This window comes from Amphibalanus amphitrite, unplaced genomic scaffold (assembly GCF_019059575.1).
Source record: "Amphibalanus amphitrite isolate SeventyFive unplaced genomic scaffold, NRLGWU_Aamphi_draft 000249F_arrow, whole genome shotgun sequence".
Classification (NCBI taxonomy): domain Eukaryota; kingdom Metazoa; phylum Arthropoda; class Thecostraca; order Balanomorpha; family Balanidae; genus Amphibalanus; species Amphibalanus amphitrite.
In genome coordinates this window covers 580081-607144 of record NW_024881744.1, presented here as the reverse complement: position 1 = coordinate 607144, position 27064 = coordinate 580081, and the positions used below count along the sequence as shown (strand labels likewise).

General features: G+C 45.1%; 1 long non-coding RNA gene across 1 annotated transcript; it reads right to left on the bottom strand.

Moving 5' to 3' along the window:
* Positions 1–474: 474 nt before the first annotated feature.
* Positions 475–17629, bottom strand: LOC122386396. Its single transcript, XR_006257371.1, has 3 exons — positions 17511–17629; positions 4085–4241; positions 475–1394 (listed from the first exon to the last, which is right to left on the bottom strand). It is a non-coding gene; the product is annotated as an uncharacterized LOC122386396 (long non-coding RNA).
* Positions 17630–27064: the final 9435 nt, after the last annotated feature.

Genomic DNA, 27064 nt, shown 5'->3' with positions numbered 1-27064 from the left:
TGCCTGCGTTGATTTGAGACCATCCGAGACCCTCCGAAAACTCTGGGTTGGATCCGCCTATGTTTGATAGCCCCGGAAGATCTGTCGAGCGAAACCTAATTTCGACAGAGTTCGACAGAGCTCTAAGGAGTCCGCAGAGGGCCATTTCAAGTCGATATTTTACCTTTTCGACGCTTTGCGTTCGTTATTTTGTCATTTCGATATTTTGCGTTCGATATTTTGCCTTTTCGATATTCTGCGTTCGATATTCTGCCTTTTCGATATTTTGCGTTTGATATTTTGTCTGTTCGATATTTTGCGTTCGATATTTTGTCTTTTCGATATTCTGCGTTCGATATTTTGTCTTTTCGATATTCTGCGTCCCATATTTTGCCTTTTCGATATTTTGTCTGTTCGATATCTTGCGTTCGATATTTTGTCTTTTCGATATTCTGCGTTCGATATTTTGCGTTTTCGATATTTTGTCTTCCGATATTTTGTCTTTCGATGTTTTGTCTTTCGATATTTTGTCTTTCAATATTTTGTCTTTCGATATTTTGCGTTTCGATATTTTGCTTTCGATATTATTCTATTCCATATTTTGCGAGTTCGATATTTTGCAATTCGATATTATGCAATTCGATATTTTGCGATGTCGATATTTTGCGGTTCGATATTTTGCGATTTCGATATTTTGCGCATTCGATATTTTGCTTTCGATATTCTGCCACTTCGATAATTTGTCTTCGATATTTTGCTATTCGATATTTTGCTTTTCGATATTTTGTCCGGAACCCCCCTTTGCCTGATATAACAATAACTGTATGGTGAAATTTGATGCGTTCGTACTACTGCGTGTCGCTACCTTTCCGAAGATGGGAGTTAGAAGGGGCATAAAACATCCCTCCTATAGCAGTCTAAGGAAAATTTAGTCCACCGGCATGTGGAGGAATTTAAGGTATTTTACATTGGTAATCCGAGCTTTATGCAGAGGGAGCAGATCCTTAAAAGTGGGAGTAGTGCAATGTGTACTGGTGCTGATCTGTGTAGCGCTTCTTCGAGATACCATCTTGGATGTGAATTGTGCAATGTGCATTTTGCATCGTGAAAATTTTACTCTACGAAATGAGGTGTTTGCTAATCGACCTTCGTTGGTGGTGCGTCGCTAATGTAAACGAAAAACAAGCAAAGATAATAATATTTTACATCACCTTGTTTCTTATCAACCTAAGTAGTTCTGCAGTGGTCCCCTGGTAGCTCTTGAAAGCCCCTTTATCCAGAGTGGCGTCGACGACTTTCTTCCATTCTTTCAGTTTGACCAGTTCTGTGACGAACGCAAGATCGAGTTCTTCATTGACAGCCTCCTTCAGCACAGGGCCATGTTCTTTGTCTTCTTTGATGCAGTCGCTGACAGCCTTAGGACAGTACAAAACGACAATTACAATCACTGACGAGGACTGTCTAGGTTTGCTGGCATAAATACTTCATTTGGTCCTTTATATACACATGTACAGGTGAAGAGGATTTCTTCAAAGGATGGCCTCTACGGGGTGTCACAAACTTTCCTTGAAGAGCAAAAGTAATCAACATTTACCTGATTGGAGTGTTTCAGATCGTTGAAAAAAGTAAACAACAACACGAGAATGTTCGTACCGGCTTATACATTAGCACGTGTCAACAAGAATAATAGTTTTTTTTTAATTTTAACCTTTATCACATACGCTGGGAATTTAATCGCAGAATTCCGATAATGAATCATGTGTTTTATATTTTGTTTTCGAGCAGTTTTTGAAATTAGTGAGCAAATTGTTGGTTATAATTTGCTACTTTTTCTGAAAACTCAGTGATCAAGATTGGATACGTGAAGAATCATTGACCTTTTCCTCGAAAATGTAAAAACAATGCCAAAAGTTATATTGAATGCGGCGAGTTTTCGGCTACAAGCCTTCGTCAAACCAACAAAATGGTAATACAAAATAAGCAAACCAACAAAATAGTATTGTCATTTTGTTGGTTAGACGAAGGCCTGTAGCCGAAAGCTCACCGCATTCAATATGATTTTTGGCATTGTATTTACATTTTCGAGGAAAAGGTCAATAATTCTTCACGTATCTATTCTCGCTATGTTCCTCGCTAAAGCACTTCACACCATTAATTTCATGTGATCAAGATTGTATTGTACAGGAGATTTTGTGCGTAATTTACAATAAGAAACACTTTAATCATGTACTTGTGTACTTACTACCCTACCAAGGATGTATTATGACTAGAGATGTCAATTGGATACCAACTTTTTGGAATACCGATACCAAACCGATACCAGCTGGGCTGGTATGGAATCGACGCGCACAGGTTCCGTGACTGGTTGTCCGACAGATGTCAGGTGGTTCGGGGTGGTGAGGAAGTGAGACCGATCACTCACGGCGTGATTCAGGGGTCGCTGCTCGGGCCGATCCTGTTTTTGATTTTCACGAATGATCTAGCATCGTACCTGGGCACAAAAACTGTTATGTACGCCGATGACGTTCAGTTTTTGCATAGAGCATCACCAAAGCACATGCCAAAACTCAAATCAGATGTAGAGAGCACTTAAGAGATCGCGAGTCACTGGTTTGTTCAAAACTGTTTGAAAATCAATCCCACCAAAACAGATCTTGTTGTTGTAAAGTCACAAAGGCGCCGACTCGACACAGAATTTACTGTTAAATTTGGTAGTGCGACGATTCGTCCATCTGTAGCGACCAAGATTCTCGGTGTGGTAGTCGACTCCGGACTGACTTTTGAATCGTATGTGACCGCGGTTATTCGCCGATGCTATGCCACACTAGGGGACTGTCCAGATCCGCTCGCAGCCTGCCGCGAAACGTGAAGCAGATGATCGTGGAGATGCTAATTTTCCCCCACATCCGATACTGTATGTCTGTGTGGTCGGGATGTGGCGTCGTGCAGCGACACCGTATACAGAAGGTGATAAACCACTGTGCACAGGTCGTCATGGGGGTCCGACGCTCGGCTCATGTGACGCCTCTGTTGGCAGAGCTATGCTGGCCCCATATAGACAGGCTGGTGGCGGAGAATGACTGCACTACTGTGCATTACTTGTTGAATAATGTTCATGCACCGAATTGCCTCTCTGAGCGGTTTGTACAACGCAGCGACGTGTCGAGCAGACAGACTCGAGCCACTGAGAATATGCAGCTCGAACTGCCGAGGGTCCGCACCGAACATGCTCGCAAGTTCTTTTATTACCGCGCCTGTGACGTTTGGAACTCGCTGCCAGAAGACATTCGGTCGTCACGCACGTCGGCCACTTGTCGCAGGCGTTGTCGACGATTACTCAATGGTGACTAGTCACTGTGCGCGTAGCTTTCGGTCATTTGTACCGATATGCATTTTACTTTTTAAGTCCCATGCTTTTCATGGTTTTTACTTTTAGCTCTAGTGTTTATTTTAGCTTTATATATGTGCCTACCTATTTACTGTATGACACTTGGACTGAAAAGCCGTGAGTGCATGGAGCTTCCAAACGAAATAAATGATGATGATGATGACCAACTTGGTATTTGGTATTTCAATCGTAATGTGTTTGGTATTTTGTTGGTATCATAAACCCTCACTAATGTATAAGAGGCTAAGAAATCGGTAAATAGTTGGTATTTCCCTCATTTTCTCAAGTTGCTTCGGTGTCGGTATTTCCCGTGGTTTTGGTTGGTATTTGGTTTGGTATCGGTATTCCGATTTTCCGTAATTGACATCACTAATTATGACCCTTGTTTGCCCCAAAAGGCGTGTTCCTTGAAATAGGTGATTTTTTGTTGTTGTTGTTTTTTTTTTAATCGTTTGGATGGTAGGCATGAGTGAAGAAATGACAGTCGGATTTGAAAATGATCAATAACATGCCAAAAATTGTACAGGCTCTTTTAATTTATCAAATAGCAATAAAACAGACAAGCATTCGATGATAATGGCAATGTTGTCGAAAGATTGTTGTTATATTGCTATTTAGTAAACTAAAATAACTAATACAATGTTGGCATGTTATTGATCATTTTCACATCAATTTTAACTATTAGGTGAATACTGAATAAGGTAAAGTTATTCTTACCTGGAAAAACTTTTCCGTTCGCTCTGATGTCCACAAAGCCGGATGGTTGATCACGTAGGTACTCGATGGTCTTTCTGTTGGATCTAACTGTATCATTTCTTCTATCAGATGCCTTGTCGCTACGCTCACTGATTTGGGATCTTCGATGTTCGCGAGGCTGAAAATGCAAGGATTAGAACACAAATGTTAGAAATGTTATGAAAAGATTAGCAGCACTGGATTAAGTTAAGCTAAAGAGAACACTTCTTAAACCGAAAACCATTTTTCGCATTTGATTCCACCTTATACCTACATATAGTATGCATTGACGAAACCAGCAGCTGGTAAATTTTCTCAAAAATTCATTTGCCAACACTGATAGGTATCTTTATACAATCAATACATATGACTAAACGCTGAAATTATAATACCTTGTTACATGTTACATGTTACTAAACGGTAGTGCGATTCCTTCTGACATTGGAATCTTAGCCCTCGCCCGTATTGGTGTTTTCCAGCCACGAACGTATAAGGGGGGGGGGGTCCATTGGACCCCCCTTGCCGTTTCGCCCCAGCTAGAGCTTCGCAGAAAGAACGAGCGTGTTGTCCGTGACGAGAGGAAGCCGATGATACCCAATATAAAGGTCCTAGGTCATCGGTTGACCTTCCAGGTCAGGTCAATGACCCAAAAGTCAGGAAAATCGGGACCTGTTAGAACGTCGTAAAACGTTGCTGCTATGGGGTTTTTCGGGGTGCTGATTACGAATGTCATGTCAGTTATGATCATACATGATGTCTGCATGCATTTAGGCCAGGTCGGGTCAGGTCAGGTCAGGTCAACCAGAAAGGATTTTGCCGGGTATTCGTAGTAGGTGGCAACCGCCTCTGACAGCTTCGTAACATGTTACGAAGACACCAAAACTACTTCGTAAATTGTCAAATGATTGCTAAATTCGAATTCAGCTCCAAAAACTAGCCTAGAAACATGTAAATCTCGAAAAAGCGGACCGAGGTCATCAAAGGTCAATGAACTGACCTGACCTTCCGGTGCCCTTGACACCCACCCTTATGCATGAGAGCATGGTGTGTCAAAAGTGGAAATAGCCGGTGCGCCGTCTGGCAACCCGGCAGCCCGCCGCCATAGGGAAATTCATGCTTTTTGTCGCTTTTTCGCTCCCTATGAGTCACTTGATCTAATTAGAGCTTAACTATAGTTAGTTTTTTCTAAGTTCGACCCTCACTGTAAACATCTTTTTGAACATAGCACGAGAATTGCTAGCAGAATTACTAAGAAGACTGGTTAGCGCACATTGTACTGCAGACATGAATAATATTTTCCAAATAAGTTTTAAACACCGATGATAAACCGTTCTGTTAAACGCCGTACGATCTATTGATAAGTTCAGTTATAATTTCTGACAAGATGTCTATCCCAATGGGGTTGTATAGAAAGGTAACTACGGGCTAGGAGTCTGGGAAATAAGAGCCAGGAAGAAATAATTTTGAGCAAAATTAATCGCCTGTGAAATCAATGTGAGCCAGCCAGTTTTCTAAGAATTCAGCTAGCAATTCTCGTGCTGTGTTCAAAGAGACGATTACAGTGAGGGCCGAACTTAAGAAAAACCAAGGCCCTAAATACAAGGTTGCACGGACTAATTTCTACTAAACCTACCAGAATATAGTTTCACGGTAGGATATTTTAATAACTATTCAATCAAAACTTCTTTATTATTTTCTCGTTATCATTTATAAGCAATTTTATCAATTGACTTTCAATTTGCTTGCCTTTTACTGGCAAAATAACTTTCTAGTATTGGGTCAACATTGTTGTGTAGCAGTAGGAACCATATCTGGCAAAACCCCAATACCTACATACAGCAGAAAAGGAGCCACCAGGTGTCGCCACAGTCGCCACTTGGTCGCCACACAGATGTCGCGCGCGTCGCCAATCGCCACACTACCGATTTCCATAAGGACGCATATGTACGGATATGTATAGGAAAGTCGCCCTTAAGGATTACGCTTACATCCTTTGCTTATGAGGTCGGTGGTTGGAAATTGGGAGGGGCTCAGCTATTTTCGACCACGGATATGGCTTTATCACATGATGAGGAACATGCTGATAAGTGTTTTATGTGTCATAACAGCACAAAAGTATTTTAATCATTTTTCAAAAATAGCCGTTCTGCCGTATCTTTCAGTGCAAGGTGCCGTCGGTCATCCCCGACGTTACGTCACGCCGGGGATTGCCAGATTTTCCTACTAGACTTCGACGCCCCCTGAGAAAAACGAACTATAGGAACGAGGCGGGTCACTTGGACGTATTCGGGAGCCGAATACGGTGTTTTGGAGCCAATACCTGGGAAACCCTACCCGCCCAATGCGAGTTTTTAAGAGTCTGCATGCCCAAATTAACGTTGAGCGCGGCCGTTTTCGGTCGGTTTTCCCCGACCTTGTGGCGAAATCGCCTTATTTATTCAACCAGGGTGGGCTAATTCGCTTAACTAGGAATGAGGCGTTGAAGAGAATTATTCAAGGAAAAGAGCTGTGCAAAAATATTTTTTGTATTGTTAACCCTCGCATGTGTAGGGGGGGGGGGGGTCGGATGGACCCCCCCCCATGGTTTTTCGCGAATAACTCGCGTAAAAAGCGGCCGATCGCGACGAAACTTTCAGTACCCTCGCATTGATCAATTTTACACCTACCCTGAAAATTTCATGACCCTAACCCAAATGACCTTTGACCTGTGACCTCTTTTCCGAGACCATGTTTGGCCGGAATCGCGATTTCGCGTATGTCGGCTCGCACTAGCCGCGTGTTTGCAAGCTTTTCGTGGTTTCAAACGTTCAAACATGTGATTTGATGTTACTCCCGTGTGTGTCAAGGTCACCTGAAGGTCAGGTCAGGTCATTGACCTTTGGTGACCTCGGGTGACCTCGGTTCACTTTTTCGAGTTTTACATGTTTCTAGGCTAGTTTTTGGAGCTGAATTCGAATTTAGCAACCATTTGAACATTTACGAAGTAGTTTTGGTGACTTCGTAACATGTTACGAAGCTGTCAGAGGCGGTTGACACGTACTACGAATACCCGTCACGACGCCTACTGGTTGACCTGACCTGACCTGACCCGACCTGGTCTAAATGCTTCAAGACATCATCTGTGATCAAAACTAACACGATATTCGTGATCAGCACCCCGAAAAACCCCTTAGCAGCCACCCTTTACGACTTTCTAACAGGTCCTGATTTTCCCGACTTTGGGTCATTGACCTGACCTGGAAGGTCAACCAATGACCTAGGACCTTAAAATTGGGTATCATTGGCTTCCTCTCGTCACGGGCAACACGCTCGTTTTTTCCGAGAAGCTCTAGCTCGATCAGGGGCCAAACGGCAAGGGGGGGGTCCAACCGACCCCCCCCCCCTACACATTAGAAGCTGGCAAACGCCGCACACATGCGAGGGTTAAAACTGTATCCGCCCTCGAACGATAAATATTGTTGACCCATCAGAAACACATCACCTGGAATGGGTTTGGACTTGGCTGGATCTAATATTAGCGAGTATCTGCTAATGCAGTTTCTTGGCTTACATAGTACGCACACAAGCATCCATACTTCCTGCCCTTGGTTATTCCTCACTTGAATGAAAATTTTGCTATAATAACTATTCCAAGCAGTTAATAGGTTTTAGTGCAGTGCCAATTCGGAACCGTTCAGCGCCGCCAGTCTCCCAGGCGGCGCGTAACGGCTGCCGCCGGCCGCCGCGCCGCCGCTCTGGCAGGGTGTTTGACTTCATATCTCTGTTGCTAGAAAAGTTGTGGACCGATTTACTTGATTCTTGCATGAAAAGATTCGCAATTCAATTCTTAGCAGATAACGAAAATTTGATGTCAATTGCACGATCCGCTGCCCATATTGTGGTACTGCCATCTATTGACAAGGCTGGCGAACTAAAGCCGGGCGGCTATTTCCACTTTTGACACACCATGGCAACATCATATCCCGTGTTTGAGCGCTTGAAACCACGAAATGACTGCAAATGCGCGGCTAATGCGAGCCGACATACGCCGAATCGCGATTCAGGCCAAATATGGTCTCGAAAAGTAGGTCACAGGTCAAAGGTCATTGGGGTCAGGGTCATGAAATTCTTAGGGTAGGTGTACAATTGATTAACCCGCGCGGGGCTGGGGGGTAAATTTTACCCCCTCGCTAATTTTTGCAATATCTCAAAAACGGCGGCGCGCAGCGCCGCCAAACTTTAACCCGCGCCCTGGTGTGGGTCTGAGCCACCTTCGCCCTGGTGGGGGGGGGCCAAAATGACCCCCTCGTCTAACTCGAAAACGAAGAGGGCTAGGAAGACGCGGAAAAAAGCAAACGAAAGCCCATAACAAGTACTTTCGAAAGTATTTCGGTCATTTTTTCGCTAAGGTCAATATTGAGGTCACTAGAGGTCATCATAGGTCAAATTTCAGTGTTTTCGGTGTTGCCGGACATATTCCGCTGTAGCTCGGAAACTAGAAGAGCTAGAGAGCCGCGGAAAAAAGCAATCGATAGCTCTTTTCAAGCTCTTTCGCCAAGGTTCGTCAGATTTGACCTCAGCTCAACGGTTTGGCCTACAGAGGTCATGCAAGGTCAACTTGGCAAATTTCGTTGAAAATGTTTTTAACTATAGCATGCATTCACGAGAAAATAGAGAAACGATTCATGCACCATCGTGCTTGGCTCGTCGAGACGCGTCGAATGATATATAGTTTGACCTCGAAAGGTCATTTTGAAAATTTGACCTCAGGTCAAGGTCATGACCTTACCGAAATAGGTCATGCTGCATATCATTCGATCCGCATTGACGAGACAAACACGATAAACGTCGAACGGAGTCTCTATCTCTATTCAATAACAAGTAAGTGCAGAAAAACCGCTGGTGACCTCTGGTGACCAGGGAGATGACCTAGCGTGACCTCAGCGAGGTCACAAGCAAATGGTTTCACATGGGCTGTGATTTGCTGACCCAAGACACTTCAATAACGAAATATAGGAACAATCACGCCCGATTTAGCTGAAAAACAACTACTTTTCGATTCTCCCATTGACTTATAATGGGGAGCAGCGATGACCTGACCTGACCTTAGGTCACATTTATAAAAAATCCGAGATAGCCATTTTGTAGAGCTGGGTGACATCTTAAAGTACTGTAAATTTTACATCGATCGGATAAAAGCTGAGCCTTTGAGAGATTTTTGAACTTTTTTAGAGGTGGTGTCAGTTTTGGTGACCTTGTGACCTGACCTGACCTGACCCGAACCCCCCAAAAAAGGACATGATGTAAAAATGTTGAATAAACAGCTATGCAAAGTTTCAGGGCGCTAACTCAAGTGGTTTCTGAGTTATCGCTGAAAAACCACAGGGGGGGGGGCCAAAATGGCCCCCCCCCACCAGGGCGAAGGTTAAGTAACTTTTCTTACATCAATTTGACACGCTCCCTGAAAATTTGAGCGAAATGCTTTGGATTTTTTTTTAGAAAATGACGTTTTAGTGACGTCATGTTCGCCATTTTCGCCTAAAAACGGCAAAATTTCAAACGCCGCTAACATCTTCATTTTTAACCCGGCAGTTGCTGGGGTATTTCGCCACCCACCGTTTGCTGGGGGGGGGGGGGCGTTAAACGCCCCCAGCCGATAACTCGAGAACCAATAGGCGCAGCGAAACGCACGAGGCGGCAAACGAAAGAACGCGACGAGACGCTTCAGATGAGTACTTTAAAGTTGAATTTTGAGGTCACAGGTCGGGTCAAGGTCAGGTCAAAGACCTGAAATCGGGCTTTCAATAGCATGGACTTCAGGACTTCGCAATGGGCGCCTCTCGTCATAAACTCCGTCAAAACGGTGCACAATCCATCATATAAGGTCTACAAGAGTGTCAGCTCCATGTATGGGTCAGTCAAGCATAGGTCAGGGTCAAGGTCAGGTCAACGGGGTAGGCACATATCCCCGAAAATCAAAACTGATATTCGCAGCCTGTGACACATGTTTTATGGGTAATTTGGGGCGTAGAACACGATGGTGACACTCATTTTATCATATGTGTACGTGTTTGGCTCAAAAGGTTGAATTTAAGAAATGCATGTATCATGGTCGTGAAGTAGTCACGAGAAATTGCCGAGATTCTGCTCGAGATTTTGGAAAATGCGGAACGATAATCAATAATCAAAGATAGCCATTTGATTGTTCATGGTATTGGCAGTCTAATGGCGTTTACGGCATGTCTGTATGTCTATTCTGTGATTTTATATGATTTTTTGAACATATGCCGTTTTCGGTCGTAAACTCAGAAATCATGACGTCATTAAAACCTCGATATCTCAAAAAATTTTCCGACCGATTTTTTTGAAACTTTGTCACAATAAACTTCAATCAATTCCCTACAGGTACCCAAAATTTGGCGCGCCTGCGGCGCGCCGTTTTTATGCTATGGCCCGGCGAAAAAAGTGGGGGCGTTGAAGATGGTGAAGCGCCAGAAGTTAGAATAAACTATAAAGATATGGAACCCAGCAGGAGTGAGGAAACCGCGAGGAAAACTGAAAATGGGGTGAAACGCTGAATCAAACGCGTCCTAGATCCCAGCTGGAACAATATCCAAATGTTTCATTGTGGCTCGTTAAGATGTTTCGCGCATTTAAAGTGTTCGTTTTTTTGCGTGCATTATGTTGTAATAATGAGTAGGTACCCTGACCATGTTCTGCAGCAATAAATACATTGGCATTGGAACGATACCTACCCTTGTTTAGTTGAATTACGTTGACAGCAAAAGTAAGTGAAACACCGTCACTTAATTTGTTCACTTCTGCTGTTGCTGTTAGTGAACACACAATACGAAAATAGCTTCTTTGGATTTGGTTCTTCCGCTCAGAATATTCAGTAAAACTTTGTCTGGGAAAATCAAAAAGCCCTAGGGCCGAATCGTTTCCCAAATACCTTCAACATTAACCCATTAACGCCCGTAATTCCCCAGCGAGCGCACACGAATGCCCATTTGCCGATTTAGAGGTAATGGTCCCCTAAGGGTACCATGTGAGTTTGGTAAATGTGCGAAATCTAGAAATATCCTTTTTTGAAGTGGTACCTTTTGGTACCACTGGGCGTTAATGACATCATTTTTTCGCAAAAACATGCATTTTAGCAGCATACAAGATATGTTTGCCAAGAAGACTTTGCAGCTCATTCGTGAAAATCAGAATATAAGACGACATACTGATCGGCAATATTATGGCAAACGCTCGCCGCTTATGTTTTTCAAGTTGTCTGGTTATGACTTCATTACTGCATGTTTTGCCTAATTGCCATAAACGTCAATGCTATTATTTACCTGGTGGTGGGTCGGTCTAGTGAAGAACTGTACTGTTTCAAGCAAGGCTGCGGAGTCGATGGATTTTCAGTGACTGACTCTGACTCCAATTCAGACTTTTACTTTTCAAGTCCGACTCAGACTCAGACTCCAGGCATGATTGTCGACTGCGACCGACTCTAACTCCTACTCCATCTCCGCAGTCCTGGCATGTCTGCGGAGTCGCGGGATTTTCGGCGACTCGAACTCCAGCTCCGGCTTCCACAATCGACTCCGACTCTGACTCCGACTTCATTTAGAGATATCGACTCCGACCGACTCCCGACTCAGATTCTGCAGCCCAGGTTTCAAGGCTTGTACGGTTGTTTATTTTCCTAAGATGCACAAATATTTTTATACAAATGACAAAACTAACGGTTTTCTTAGAGCCATTACCAGCAACCACCCTACATTTTGTGTTTAATTTTCTTTCAAAATTATGAAAATAAACAAAGCCCATTGTTCAAGATCCAGCACAGTTCGTAGTTACAGTTAGTTACAGATTTGGTAGGTATAGCGCGCAAGACACGCGCTATACCTACCAAATCTAATCCAGCAACCAGCGAGACAGATCTCCAAAATGGACTTCAGCCGGATAGTACAGTGCTGCTTGCGCAGAGGCACACGTTGCAGCAGTCAACACGTCATGTTTCTAGGCTCTAGCCGTTATACTTCTCCATGTACGTCTCCGGGCAGAGCGCCACGCGCCACTTGCCACAGATGACTCTAGTGACAGCCACGTCAGTACAATGCATACGCCTTCATGGCGGAGCCTACTCTAATCCAGTGTCTGCTTCAGTCGCGGCGTATGCAGCATTATCAGGTGCACGTACCAAGCAGCAGGTCTGCAGGAACTCATCTGTCACATACGATCCGCATCAATATTTCCTCCGTATGCTACCACACAAACTGCACTGGGATGTGCCGTCGTTGCCCACATCTTCCTGAACAACAGCAACAGCCTTCCTAAACAACACGACAATCTCAAAACCGTGCCCCTTCCCCTCCCCCCAAGCAATAGGTATTCATTTGGGGCCTTGACCACATGTCTGCTCCGCAGGGGTACCCGCAATAATACCAGCGATTATAGGGCAAATATCCTATCCAACATCAATGCGTCACGTCAGCCGTGAATGACCAAGCAGCAATGAATGCATCAGTTTCAGCGGCGAGGGCGACGAAGGCACTCCCCTCCGAACTCTTTTTAGATTCTGTTTGCCGTAAACTGCACACCGTCTCTGAGAAACGTTACGCGAAAGACTCTCAGCCTACACAGGCGCCCCTTTTCGCATAGAGACGCCCCCATGGGTTTCCTAGGTGCCCCCCTCTTTCGCATGTGGGCGAAAGAGGGGCGCCTCTTTAAACCTAGCAGGCGCCCCTCGTTCCCACTGAGGCATATGGGCTTCATAGGCGCACCTCTCTCTGTATGCCTCAGAGGCGTTCATCTTTGGGATGCAGTGGCCAAGCTTTCGTATAGAAGTTCGACTTTGACCTTTATATGGGCGCCCCTTTTGCATGGCGGCGCCCCTTTTGCATGTTGGTGCCCCTACATATACTATGGGCCTCATGGACCTCAGAGGCACTCCTATAGGCTTCACGGGTGCCCCTCTTTCGCATGCACGTGCTCCTATGGGCATCAAAGTCGCTCCTATGGACATCCTCATTTGCATTGAATCGCCCCTATGAACTTTATATGCGCCTCTCTTTTGCATATAGGGGCCCCTATGGCCTCACAGGCGCTCCTCTTACGCACCCAATTTCTTTAGGCGATAGCGTCCCCTTGAGGGATGGCGCCCCAAATGGCAATTTGTCCGCATCACTCCGTTGAGCATTGTTACGCGTCTGCACAGACCGCACACGCATGAAATTGCGAAAAAACGCTTAGCTTAACGCCCAGTGGTACCAAAAGGTGCCAACAATAATTCTGTCCCTAGGGACGCCAGGATTCATGACAAATCATCGGGTTTTCTGCTTAACTGCAGCTACAAGTTCTTAATCTTTAATGTAAACACACTTTGGCTAGGAAAATATTCACAGACAAGCAAATACAAACGTTTCCTTCTCCCGACGTCAGCCAGTGACTGTGGCGCCTCGAAACACTCCTCGCTTTTCTGCACCTCACACGAAGTTCTTCTTAGCAGCACGTTATTTTTACCCAACAGCATATCCGGAATGGAGACGATTATCCAATGACAGAATCTATGTGGCGAGAAAACGTATGGTCTCAACGCAGCAAGCCAAAATGTGCGTTGGTACCTTTTGGTACCGCTGGGCGTTAATGGGTTAACCGAGGCGGGCCGAAGCCATTTCCCAAATGCACGTGCTAATGTTAAAGGGATATCTCGGCATGTGGTAAAAGCCGTACAATGGAGACCGTATGTACAAATACAAAATACAAATACAAAACCTCCGGCCAGATTTACGCTAAATTGGAGATTGCTTCACATTGGTATAAATGCCGACTGACCTGACACACTGATGGATTGTCAGTGACGTCACACGCCTGACGTGGCCCAATGCACAAATGACTTTGCAGACTTCCGATGCTCCCAACGCATCATCTTTAGAGTTATGACATCGAAATATACACCAAACGATAGAGAATTGATCACGGATCACGATAGTGAAAGTTTCAAGTCGATATCTCTTACCGTTTTGCCGCAATCGGCGCGGAAATCTGAAAAAGTTAGATTTTTTTTCCGAAAATTTTACCTTTGACCGGTGACAAGTAGGTCAAATGTTGACCTAGGACCAAACAATATACCACCAATCGCGAGATCTCGTTGAGAGCAATCCGTTGGTCTTTTCCGCTAAGCTCTACGACGCTCCATTTTCAAACGCCAGGGGAGGGGGTCGCACCCCCTCCCCCCTGCATGGGCGAAGGTGGCAAAACACCGTTTACGGGCGAGGGTCAAGCCTTAACAACCAACTTCAAAATTTGACCTTCCTTGACCTGACCTTGACCTGACCTCGACCTGAAATTCATCCAGCTGTGGTCCATATTACCTATTGAGTGTGCCTATTGAATTCTATGAATAAATTGACCCATAAAACATGTGTTGCACATGCCCATTTATATGTTTTGTTTTTGGTGACCTGACCTGACCTGACCTGACCTTGACCTTGACCTCTAAATGAGATTGTATGCAACGAATATTGTCTTGGTAGCCTAAGAACACGTTTTGGGCAATCAGTCTCAGTCCATTCTTCGGCAACTACGGTGCAAGGCCGATACTGATACTGTAGAAACTTGCAATTTGTACCCTTGACCTGACCTTGACCTTGACCTCAAACTTTAAATTAAGTACATGTTTTTAGTTGTTCGTGATGAGATTTTTCGATTGGCGTTTGAATTTTCCAAATCAGACTATTAGTTCGGGAGATAACAGGGGGGGGGGTAATATTTACCCCTCCCCCCCAGCCCCGCGCGCTCGGCTGGAGACCCCAGCCCCGCGCGGGTTAACCCGCGAGTTGCTGGGGGGGGGGGCGTTAAACGCCCCCACCTTTTTCGCCGGGCCATAGCATAAAAACGGCGCGCCTCAGGCGCGCCAAATTTTGGGTACCTGTAGGGAATAGATTGAAGTTTGTTGTGCCAAAGTTTCAAAAAATCGGTCGGAAAACTTTTGAGATATCGAGTCATGATTTCTGAGTTTTCGACCAAAAACGGCATATGTTCAAAAAATCATATAAAATCACAGAATAAACATACAGACATGCTGTAAACGCCATTAGATTGCCAATACCATGAACAATCAAATGGCTATCTTCGATTATTGATTATCGTTCCGCATTTTCCAAAATATTGAACTGAACTTTGGCAATTTCTCGTGACTACTCTACGACCATGATACATGCATTTCTTAAATTGAACTTTTTGAGCCAAACACGTACACATATGATAAAATGAATGTCACCATCGTGTTCTACGCCCCAAATTACACATAAAACATGTGTCACAGGCTGCGAATATCAGTTTTGATTTTCGGGGATATGTGCCTACCCGGTTGACCTGACCTTGACCCTGACCTATGCTTGACTGACCCCTACATGGAGCTGACACCTTGTAGGCCTTATATGATGCATTGTGCACCGTTTTGACAGAGTTTATGACGAGAGGCGCCCATTGCGAAGTCCTGAAGTCCATGCTACTTAAAAGCCCGATTTCAGGTGTTTGACCTGACCTTGACCCGACCTGTGACCTCAAAATTCAAATTTAAAGTACTCATCTGAAGCGTCTCGTCGCGTTCTTTCGTTTGCCGCCTTGCATGCGTTTCGCTGCGCCCATTGGTTCTCGAGTTATCGGCTGGGGGCGTTTAACGCCCCCCCCCCCCCAGCAAACGGTAAGTGGCGAAATACCCCAGCAACTGCCGGGTTAACTCGAGGGCACTGAAAGTGTCATCGCGATCGGCCGCTTTTTACGCGAGTTATTCGCGAAAAACCGAGGATGAGAGAATAGTCGTACTAAATTTCGCGGCGTGTAGCGCCGCGGTTTTCCCGCTATCCGCGAAAAACCTCAAGGGGGGGGCGGATATCCGCCCCCCGTCGGTGCGCGGGTTAAAGGCCTAAAAAGGTGTCTATCTGGTGCAGTTTTTCACGGCCAAACGAATGGTGCTATTTTAGTTTTCGTACAAGGTCTAGAACTTCCCAAAAAAAAACATTTTTTTTTTTTCAAAATGTTTGTGTCGTGACGTCATAAAATTTTGAATCACTCCCACATTTTTGAACCGATTCTTTTAGAAATTAGTATGTATAATGTAGGTGCACATAGACCACTTCTCTGACATATATTCCGGTTTTTCGATACACTCAAAATTTTGGATTTTACAATTATTAATATTTTCCCAAAAAAGTATTCTTTTATTTTGGGCCAAAATCCAAAATTTTCAAAAAACGAGATAGCCATTTGATAGACAAAGTAGAATCACGTATAACCTTTTTTGTTACGTCTTGATTCCTACAAAAATGAAGATGTTAGCGGCGTTGGAAATTTTGCCGTTTTTGAGGCGAAAATGGCGAACATGACGTCACTAAAACGTCAATTTTTCAAACTTTTGTTTCCGACGGATTTCGCTAAAATTTTCAGGGAACGTGTCAAATTGATGTATGATAAGGTGCTGAAAGAGTGACGTCGCTGGCGTAACGCGTTTAGAAGTTATTGGCGAAAAACGGGAGGGGGCAGATTCTGCCCCCCCCCCCCCCAGCGGGGCGCGGGTTAACGCCGAGTGGCTCCCCAAGTAGACACCGTCAAATAAAGGAGCCGTCGTGGGCGGAGGCGGGCGGTGCGCCTCGCGTGATCAACGGTGACAATGAGACGCCGTGTCTGATGGATCGTGAAGTCCACCGTCAAGTGCCGTCGACATCACTACGGGACTGATTTTGATTCGAGTGATGAAGTGGATGCGTCAGACGAACTCCTAGAGTGTGCGTCGCCGCAATCACTTTCAGCGACCACTGCATTGGAACGACGGTCGCCGACCGTTGCGGGAGACGTAGTGTCACGCTTTACCCAGTCGGGTGGTTATTATTGTGAGGAGGAAAGCGTTTCATGACATATCAAATTGGGGAATTATTTCTATGTCAATATGATGATCACATTGATATAGAAAGGATTTCACCAAGTTCAAAAATGAAGCGCTGCCTCGAGAAAAGCGCCAGCGATATCCACTCCAGCACAGTCTCGCTTACTTCAAGGTTTGGGGCATGACGTGCCGTGGATTTTCCTCCTAAAAATGGATAATAAGCCCCAAGTCCGGCAGAAATGAGCACCAGAGGAAATGTTCAAACAACTTTTGTATTGATGCCCCTGTTGAAGGACGCGGTATGCTGCTAAAATTTTAACTAGCCCGTGCACAGCGTCCAATTTCTGCCAAAAATAAAACTGCATTGCTTATTTTTCATGATATAGGTTTAGTTTGCTATTTAATATTTCATGTTTCATAGCTAAATGCATAATAGCTTATCGCATAATTTAGTTTGTTTTCATTTTCTAGCCTGGTAAGTGGTAAATCACCAAAGCCATTCGGAGATGTATAAACAAAACCCCTCTTAGGAGGAAGACGTATACTCACCACGGTTTTCCCTGTTGGATGTTTGCCATCCTGTGGGACATATCGCCAAAAGGATGCTGTCCGGGGAAGATGATGAAGTGGAAGACACATCCGAGCGAAAAGACGTCAGCTGTCTTCTCCTAAAAAAATGTTTTTGCCAGATATGAATGCAAAACGGTAAAGATCACGATGACCGACTATGAATGAGGTAATTTAGAACATTCATTGAGAACAAGAAATATACATGCACAGGGAATAGATTAGTGGATTGTCTAAAAGAAGCATGCTGATGACACTGAAGAAACACAGCATATTATTTCACCATCAAGAAACCGCATCATGATCATCAGCATCAGCATAAAGCCAATCAAGATAAATACGTTGTCTTCGGTTCGCTCTGTTTTACAACTTTGTTTACAAAAGTTCAATTGCAGTGGTGCTGGAATAAATGAAAGGGCCATAATCTAAAACAAACAAACAAACAAACAAACAAACAAACAAGCAAACAAACAAACGAACAAAAAACGGTAGTCAATGATGTTTGGTGGAAACGATTAGGATTAGCTTTTCAAACGTTACCGAAAGTAGCCAAGACCATCGAGAGCAAACCTCTGGGCTCTGAAAACAGCTATGTTGCACAGTTTGAAAGAAATGCGCCTCCCGGAAGAAGCTGTAGTGCAAGTCAAACACAGGTTAATTTCTCGGGATAGAAGCTCCGAGGCTGAGTGACCAGTCGTGTCAAGGCTTGTTTCTGACTGGCAAAAAAAAACTAAAAAAAAAAACATGACCTGTCTCCACAGGACCGAATGCTGAATAGGAATGATAAATAGCCGAACCGTGGTACTTTGCAATTTGATCAGAAAATCCGGATTTGTAAAAATAGAGGATTTTGGCAAAGGACTAAGGTATATTGAGATGTATGATTTGCGCAAAGGATAATAGTACGAATAATGGTACCTACTTGGTTAACCTTCGCCCCAGTGGGGGGGGGCATATGTTGCCACCCTGTCGCTGTTTTTGCGTGTGAATAAAAAATCGTGGCACGTAAAACCGCGGCGCTACGCACCGCGCCGCTGGGTAGCTTTTGGTACATCAATTTCGGACAATGTGTGACATTTTTTTACCCCAGGTGTAGCACGCTACATCTTAAACACTTAACGTAATATCTTTTCGGCACGGCTCGGTCCGGCAGTCCCCCCCCCCCTCGCAGTCCGGTCACAGGCCTAGCCCTCCATTCACACACCCATCGCTGCATACCGGGTGACGCACAGCTGAGCGGAGCGCTGCTGCTGCGCTCTCCTCCCCTCTCATTATTCACTACCCCCCCCCGTCATCAGGCCCGCCATCCCCATTCAGCACTTTTCCTCAACCCCCTCAACGAGCACTGTCCGTGAGAATAGCCCGCAGTAGACACATCTGCGAGAAGACGATGCCGGTCACATCAGTACGAACCGCCGAGGCACAGCTGAGTCAACAAGCTACGTCAGGACTGCGGCCGGCGGCGGCGGCGAGCGAGCACGTTAAGGTAGGGTAGGGTGGGGTAATTTGAACATGTGGGACAATTTGAACATAGTGTGAATAACACAAAATGACGGAAAATCCATAAGTGGCATGACAATAAGACCAATGAGAGAAATTGTCGTAACTAAAAGGGCTATCATATGAACGGGGTTTAAAGTTTCAGGGAATGAAGGTGTTGATGCACAGTGTAAAAAATCAATTTCGCAAGGATAAACGCCTAACAACACGTCATTGCAACTTCATTGCACCGCAAAATCTTGCATTGCTAGCGCCTAATACGCAACGGCTTTTGTTGTGCAATGACCTAATCAGTGCCTTCAATCCAAGAAATTTGCTTTTGAACCCTGTTTTTTAAAATGGCAAAATAACTTTTAGCGTGGGGTAATTTGAACATAGTGTGAGAATTTCAATGAAGACAGGGATAGCTCCGAAAAAACAACGCTCCCAGTTTTTTTGCCAATGTTTTCGACCGAAAGCAGTAGCAGATAAGTGATGCCAGTTTTAGAAAATTTACGTCTAATATCCGTCTAATGTCCGGCATTTTCGTTGATTTTCCGTCCAAAAATGTTAAAGTCAACTATTTGTCCAAATATGTCCGAAAATTATGCAGCTATCAACACTCGAAACCGTCATTTATATTGCTTATCATGTAATTTTACCAGCCGAAAAGTGTCCATTATATTGAGAGCTTAACAAGCTTTCCATTCGCCAATCAATGCTACGCACGATTACTTGATAAAAATGCTTAACTGTGGCAGGCCATCGTCCAATGTTGTCTAGATTACTATACCTTTGTGCAATCAATTCCAAATTTGACATTATAAAGAATCGGAACACCGAATGTCCAGGTTCCGATTGGCACCACTATAACAGATGAAGTAAGGTTTGGTAGAGTTTTTATCGAACGGAGATGATAGACGTTCTGTTAAATGAAGAGAGGCGAATTCTGGCAACTGACCGGTGTGCAGCGTGCAGATATTGATACTCTGCAACTCTTATTTTTGTTGTTGTGTTGATTTTTCAAATGAAGGTATGTTTAGAATTGCTCTGCCTATTCGTTTATGGGTCAAACAACATCGGTGCTGGCGAGACTATCGTTTTTATGGCAGGTAAAGGCAGTATGTTCAAATTACCCCACGGTGGGGCAATTTGAACACACCGTGACTTGGTGGAGAAGTGATGCTATGCTATTCAAGGTATGCTCGGCTCGTCCAAAAATGAGGCCTGCATTGTGAAAGCAAGTGACACATGCGCTACTGAAACAGTTTTTCTTCATCCAGGGTTGAGCTGGAATTTGGTACAACGGAGAAGACGTAAAAATATGTTCAAATTACCCCACACTACCCTACTCTGTCACTTGTCACGTACTCTGTCAGGTACCACAACAGCTGCGCCGCGCTGAGTCCCACGGTGGGAATGGCAAAACCAGGAAGATCCTACGGCAAGCAAAAACGCTGTAGTTCCAGAGGTCTTCGCAATGGGCAGCCGTTAAACTCTCATTACAACGCTCGCCTATGGAGACAGCTACCGCAGGATGAGCGATCCGAGCCTCCTTAAATAGCGCTGGATCAGTAAGATATGTCAACAGATCATGGAGCAGTGTCAAGGATGGATGCCGGCTGGAGCACAGAGCCTCCTTTGTCGGGCACAGCAACCCAGGGTGAGTGACCCTGGCAAAACAACCGGGTGACCGACCTCACAATGGCCTCATGAGGTAGTTCCAGAGATCTCCGCAGAGGAAGAAGGCGCTGACTTACGGCCACGCCCCGGTACGGTGGGCGGAGCAAGAGTGACGTCACAGAGTGACGTTGGCGGCAGACGAAACGGAAGGAAACAAAAGTTTGAATAAAATGAAATTGAAGAATCAAAATTAAAACTCGAAAGTCACAAACCTTTCGGGGATTGTTTTATGCCAGCGATTACTAAAATGCTAAAGCACTCAACACGAAGACGATTCGACGGCCAAAAAATTGCAGGCACAGAGGAGCAAGGTGACTAAACAGGACAGAGGGCGCCATCTTACGGCCCCACCCACCAGAAGAAGGCAGAGGAAGATGACGTCGCAAGGGCGTGGCAGTCACCCCTCCCCCCCCCAACTATAAAAGGGTGCGCCACCCAAGCAGAGGGAGAATCACAGTCGAGCAGCCGAGACTCACAGTCCACAGCTGGAGCCGGAGACGCCATCTGGGAGCCGCCGTCAGTCCGGGGTCACCCGCGAGAAGCCTCTTCAGTTCGAGTGGCCAGAACCGAGGACAGCAGCCGACGCTTGTGACCACACTGAGAAGCGGAAGCGTAAAGGAACTCCAGAATGTGAGTGTTGCGGAAAAGTCTGCTCAATCCCAATCCTTGTCCCCCCCCCCTTGCCCAGCCTGCCGTGCCGTGACGGCTGCCAAACATTTTCGGTTGCGATAAAATGCACTCTCAATTGGAATTGGAAAACTTAAATTACTTTGAACTTATTGGTCCAGACACCCTAGTTGCATATTAGGATCTGAATTGTGAGGTCATGTCAGAGCCGCCAGTAAATAGGTAGGTACGTTATTGTCAGTTGGAATTCACGATTAGGCCGGGAGCGAGATGCTAAAATTTGAATAAGCAGCTCATTGTCACGAACGTTGAGATTGATGACATGATGCGTGTCAGCATTGAATAACGAATATGTCTTTGTGTTTGGCCAAGCTAGTTCGTTCGATTTATTATCGGCGGTAGTCAGGTGCGATTAAGATTTGAGGTTGGAATTCGTTTGTGAAATTAAGGGTGTAGATTCGTGCTGTACTCACTAAAAGTTGCTTTGCGAAATCATTGGTAATATTGCTGTAGGAATTAATTGCGAAGTCGAAATCAATTAGTGAACAGGTAAATACGGTTGACAGGGAATGTAATGTTTTAAGGTGGCGACTGATTCATGCAATCGATCTATGAATATGGCTGAGTTATGATTTTCAACAGATATGAATGCTTGAGCTTACGGCGGAATTTCTTCTGTTACTTAGGTGCAGAGTTGAGAGTAGTGGTTTGAGGTCGACGGTCTGACACTTTGCGACTTTAGATGGTCCTTGTACTTTGCGTCATTGTAGTTGCGAAATGTCGAGTAATAGGTAGATGTAGAATTGTTTGTGGTTAGAACTAATATGCGACTAATATAGGTACCGATCGTTGTGCTTTTGTAGAATAAATACTAGAAAAATCATATCTTTTGGGAAAGATCGAAGGGGATACGGACTATGGAGCTAGAAAAAAAACTTACGTGGAATGAAGCTGATGAGATGTCGAACAGGGAGATATTGCAGCGATATTTTACCAGATTCACACTCACTGACACATTCGTTGAATCTACCCGGCCCGAAGAGACCGCACACACCAGTACTGCACCGCGAGTGATGACGCGCCCATCGCGGCGCGGCCTTGACAACTGTCGACTGTCGACGCGGCGCCGGCCGGCGGCCGTGGTAATCGTCGTTCCCGACGCGGGCGTTGAGCCGCCAGAGGGCGCGAGAACCAGCCACAACAGGGGCAGTGGGTTAGCCGTAATTGGGGCGCGGGCGGTAGGTGAAGGTCCCGTATAGGAGCCTGGTTAGTTGCGGAAAGTTGCAACGGGATAAGAACGTAAACAGTTAACCCTCGCACGACCAGGCCATTTCTCATAACACGAACGACCAGGGGGGGGGGTTGTTACGACCCCCCCCCCTGGCGTTTCGAAACGGAAGGTCGTAGAGCTTAGCGGAAAAAACCAACGGATTGCTCTCAACGAGATCTCGCGATTGGTGGTATATTTTTTTGGTCCTAGGTCGACATTTGACCTACTTATGACCGGTCAAAGGTCAAATTTTCCGAAAAATCAAACTTTTTCAACTTTCCGCGGCGATTGCGGCAAAACGGTGGGAGATATCGACTTGAAACCTTCACTATCGTATTCCTTGATCAATTCTCTATCGTTTGGTATGTATTTCGTTTCCCTAGCTCTAAAAATGGCGCGTTGGGAGCGCCGGAAGTCGGCAAGGTCACAGTCGGCGGCAGAAATTCGAAAAATCAAAATTTAAATTTTTGAAATCTGATTGTATTCTTGGATTTGGGAGGTCCATTTGCTCCCTATAGAAGCTAATATTGCTGCATATTCCCATTGAGGTGACAAGAATTAGCAAAATAGTGGTTTGGGCGCTTTTCAAAAATAGTACCGGACGCTGTTCCTCTTGTGACGTCATAGCTCCGTGACCTGACCTGACCCGGTCAATTTTCTTGCACCACACGATAGCCAATGCTTGCCCCAACATGCATGGGAAGTTTCATCATGATCCATCAAACAATGTGGGTATCACCGGCAGAAAACCTAGGGATTCGGCGCACACGTTTGGTAACTGTCGGCCGGAGGCTGTACCTCTTATGACGTCATAACTCCGTGACCTGACATGACCCGATCAATTTTTTTTTCGGCAAAAGATGCGCAAAGGTTGCCCCAGAGGGTATTGAAAATTTCAGCCCGCTACGACAAGCCGTTTAGCGTGCACTTCGAAAAAACCTCAGGGGGGGGGTTGATACAACCCCCCCTAGGCGTTCTAGGGTTAATGCATAATTTTAAATATGACATGCTATTTGATATTTAGGACTGCACTTCGTTTGATGTGCATTGTTTACTGCTAATAGGATGATTTAAATTATATTTTCTATGAAAGGCTAGGGACCCCTATGACAATATTCTGGCACTCTATAAAGATAATTTGTATAGGTAACTAGTAGCCCATCAGAAGCTATCGAACGAGTTTCAAGGAGTCATTTCCGTTGAGCATTCAGTAATTCACTATGATACGGTGGATCACAACCAGACGACAGATCGGTGCGTACTAATTGGTTCTAGATCATCTGATTAAATCAAGAGCGGTTCAAGGTCTGCTAGGAGTGTATACGAGAACTAGTAATTAGGTTCATGCGTGCAGCAGCAATTAGGACTTGAGATTACGATTAGGTTGGATAAATAATGCGTTTCTTTTATTCGCGTTCTTACGAGTTAGCGCCAATAATTACTCCACCAATATTGGCACAGGGCATTGTGAGGCGCAGACGGCTTGTTTGCCCGTCTCCTATGGCGTAATGTTTACCAGCATGACTGTATGAGACACAGATGCACTTCTCTAAACCCACGTCCACACCGGAATAATAAGAGGGACACACCGTCACGTACGCAGGGCATATGCACGTTTTCCGCCAGTGGTACCGGCCACTGTTAATTTTCCCGCTTAGGTAACACTGGGTGAGAAGGCAGTGAGAGGTTTCTACGGCAGGGGGAAGGGGAAGATTGGCACAGTGTGCAGTGGAGAGTAAGTTATGCCAATTAGGCAAGAAGCCGAGGGTCAGGGGTGAGTCACCCAAAAGTGCGGATAAGGCGAGCCGTAGTGTCCCGAATAAGTCCTCATACTTATTTTGTAAAGGTACCTTAATCGGTACTGGACAGCCTCAGGGGAGGGAAGAATGTACTCCAGGACACGTAAGGCCTTGAAGAGTAAATCCCATGGTTTAAGGAGAGTTCCTGAGGAGAGTTCCAGGATATGAACGGTGGTCCCTGGGTCGTGAACGGAGGTGTTACACGCGGACCGGAAGAGGGCATAGGTAATCTCTCCCGGATAGAGAGATAAGTCGGATGTAAATCGCGTATATGTGTACCTTAAGTCTATCGGACGTGTAGTGAATCCCATAAATTAGCAGGGTGGATATTTGTGCAATTATTCTGGACGGCCCTGCGATAAGTATCTTAGTCGCCGGTTAGCGGAGCATGCATATGGATTTCGGAAAGAGACATTTATCTCGCCGGGGAGACCCTGGTTTGTAAGACGCCTAACACTATCGGAGGGAATTTCGGGGGCTATCAATTAAATTTGGGTGAATACATGAAATGTAAACGTAATGCGAGCAAGGGTGTGAGAATGACGACGCATGAATCTTAGAATAACGCCGATAGGAATTTGATAGAATTCGGTTACGGCAGTCGAACAAATGATTCTCGAGGGCAGTTAAAACTAGCAACGCTAATACGAATTAAGTGGGCAATTTTCTTAATGGGGAGGCCAGTGATATAGGAATGGGTGACTGGACGAATGATCACATTCAATTTATCAATGTAATTACCACCCATATGTTTGGCAGTGGTCATCGGGACTTCGAATGCCCTGTCCTTCACCTGCCCAACTGTGCCGCAAACCCAGCTGATCGGATCCCTCTATCCCTAATCCGAGCAGTGAAGAAGCATCTCGTGCATCATGGTCTATACAATGAACAGAATCATCAAGCCTCTAAATTAAAAAGCATCTTCCATCAGATGTATTTGTATGCAAGGTGGATCTAGACTTACATCTTCTTCAGCTGGATATCTACATCTCTCCCAGGTGGACGTCATCTCTAGACATCTCCCTAAGGTGGATCTACATCCCCATCTCAAGATCTCTATCAGGATCTAAGATCTCTATCTGGAAATCTAGATCTCTATCTGGATGCCCACATCTCTTCTCAGGTGGAGATCTACATCTCTATCAGGTGGATCTCACTCATCTAGATCAGGATCTCATCACTATCTGGATCCCTCCCTATAGCTATCTCAGGATCTCTTCAACGACTCTCAAGTTCCCCTGTATCACCAGCTCTACTACCGACAGCATTACAGCAGCGAATTATTCTCTCTGCTACAACAGCCGAACAACAGTGGACCGCAGCATTTGATTAACCGCAATGAAGATGCAGCTTTTTTTTATTCCTTCTTTCTTCTTTTCTTTAAATTCCCTTGCTACACAGGACATGTCAGGTCAGGTCACCAGGTCAAGGTAACTGACCAAGCCTAAAAAAGTTTGCAATCATGTCCAGCCTGCAGTGTTTGTAAGAAACGTTTTAACCCGCGCCCCGTAGGGCTACCGGCGGACCCTACCACCCGTAGGGGGGGGGGCGTTTCGCCCCCCCCCCTAAGATCTCGGAAAGTTACCGGCCGATTTTCAAAATTCAAACGGCGTTCGATAGCCCCACCCGGGAACTACCTTGTGACCAAATTTCATTGACCTAGGTCAAACCGATGACGTCACAGGTCAGGTCAAAGGTCAGATTTTCACCGTTCACAGGCAATTCAAGAAATGTGCTGTGAAAGCGAGTAAATTGGTAATTTATTGAAAACCATCGATGGTGCATTGTTCGTCAAACACATACTTTGCTATCTGAGGTCACTGATACCAGGTCAGGTCACAGCGAGGTCAGGTCACCGGGGGTCACAATATGAATGTGTCGTGTGATACATGTTTTATGGTCCATTTTACATAACAAATGCGATTATGTGGGTTAGGCAGCCTTTGGGGCCAGCCTAGGTCACGTTTTTGTGAAGGTCAGGTCAAGGTCAGTTCAAATTAGGTCAAATTTCAAAGGTTGATATTTTTGCATAAAATGGGTATCGATTCGATGCAGCTCGTCACGGGGAGTCTAATGGTGGTCTTTGTTTTGCTCTACGAATTCTAGAATTGCCAAAAATTGAGTTTGAAAATTTGACGTCATCATTTTTGAACATTTTTTTTTCGCTATAACTTGGCCAAAAAACGAGGTATCGATCTGAAATTTGGTATGTAGATAGAAGACGGTAGGCACTATCACATATATTCCGGTTTTTTCGAAACTCAAAAATTTTTGGATTTTTTGGCGAATATATCCAAAAAAATGCTTTTTTGATTTTTGGGGGTCAAAACTCAAAAATTTCACAAATTCGAGATAGCAGTTTTGTAGCCCTGTCAATTCTACACCTTTTATGTCTTGATCATTTTTCTGTATCTTCAAAGCTGTAGCCCTGACAGGTCTTCTCGCCAAGGTCTTTTTTCGGTCGAAAATGACAGAACATGACGTCACTCTGACGTCATTTGTGGCCAACCTATCATAGCCTCTGGAAAAATTTTGGTCACAATGTGTAAAATTGATGCCTGGAGGGGTCCTGAAAGTTTGGTGGCGATATCTCCAGCCGTTTAGGAGATATCGACCGAAAAGGACAGGGGGGGGGGGGGCGTTTCGGCCCCCCCCCCCTACGGGGCGCGGGTTAACCC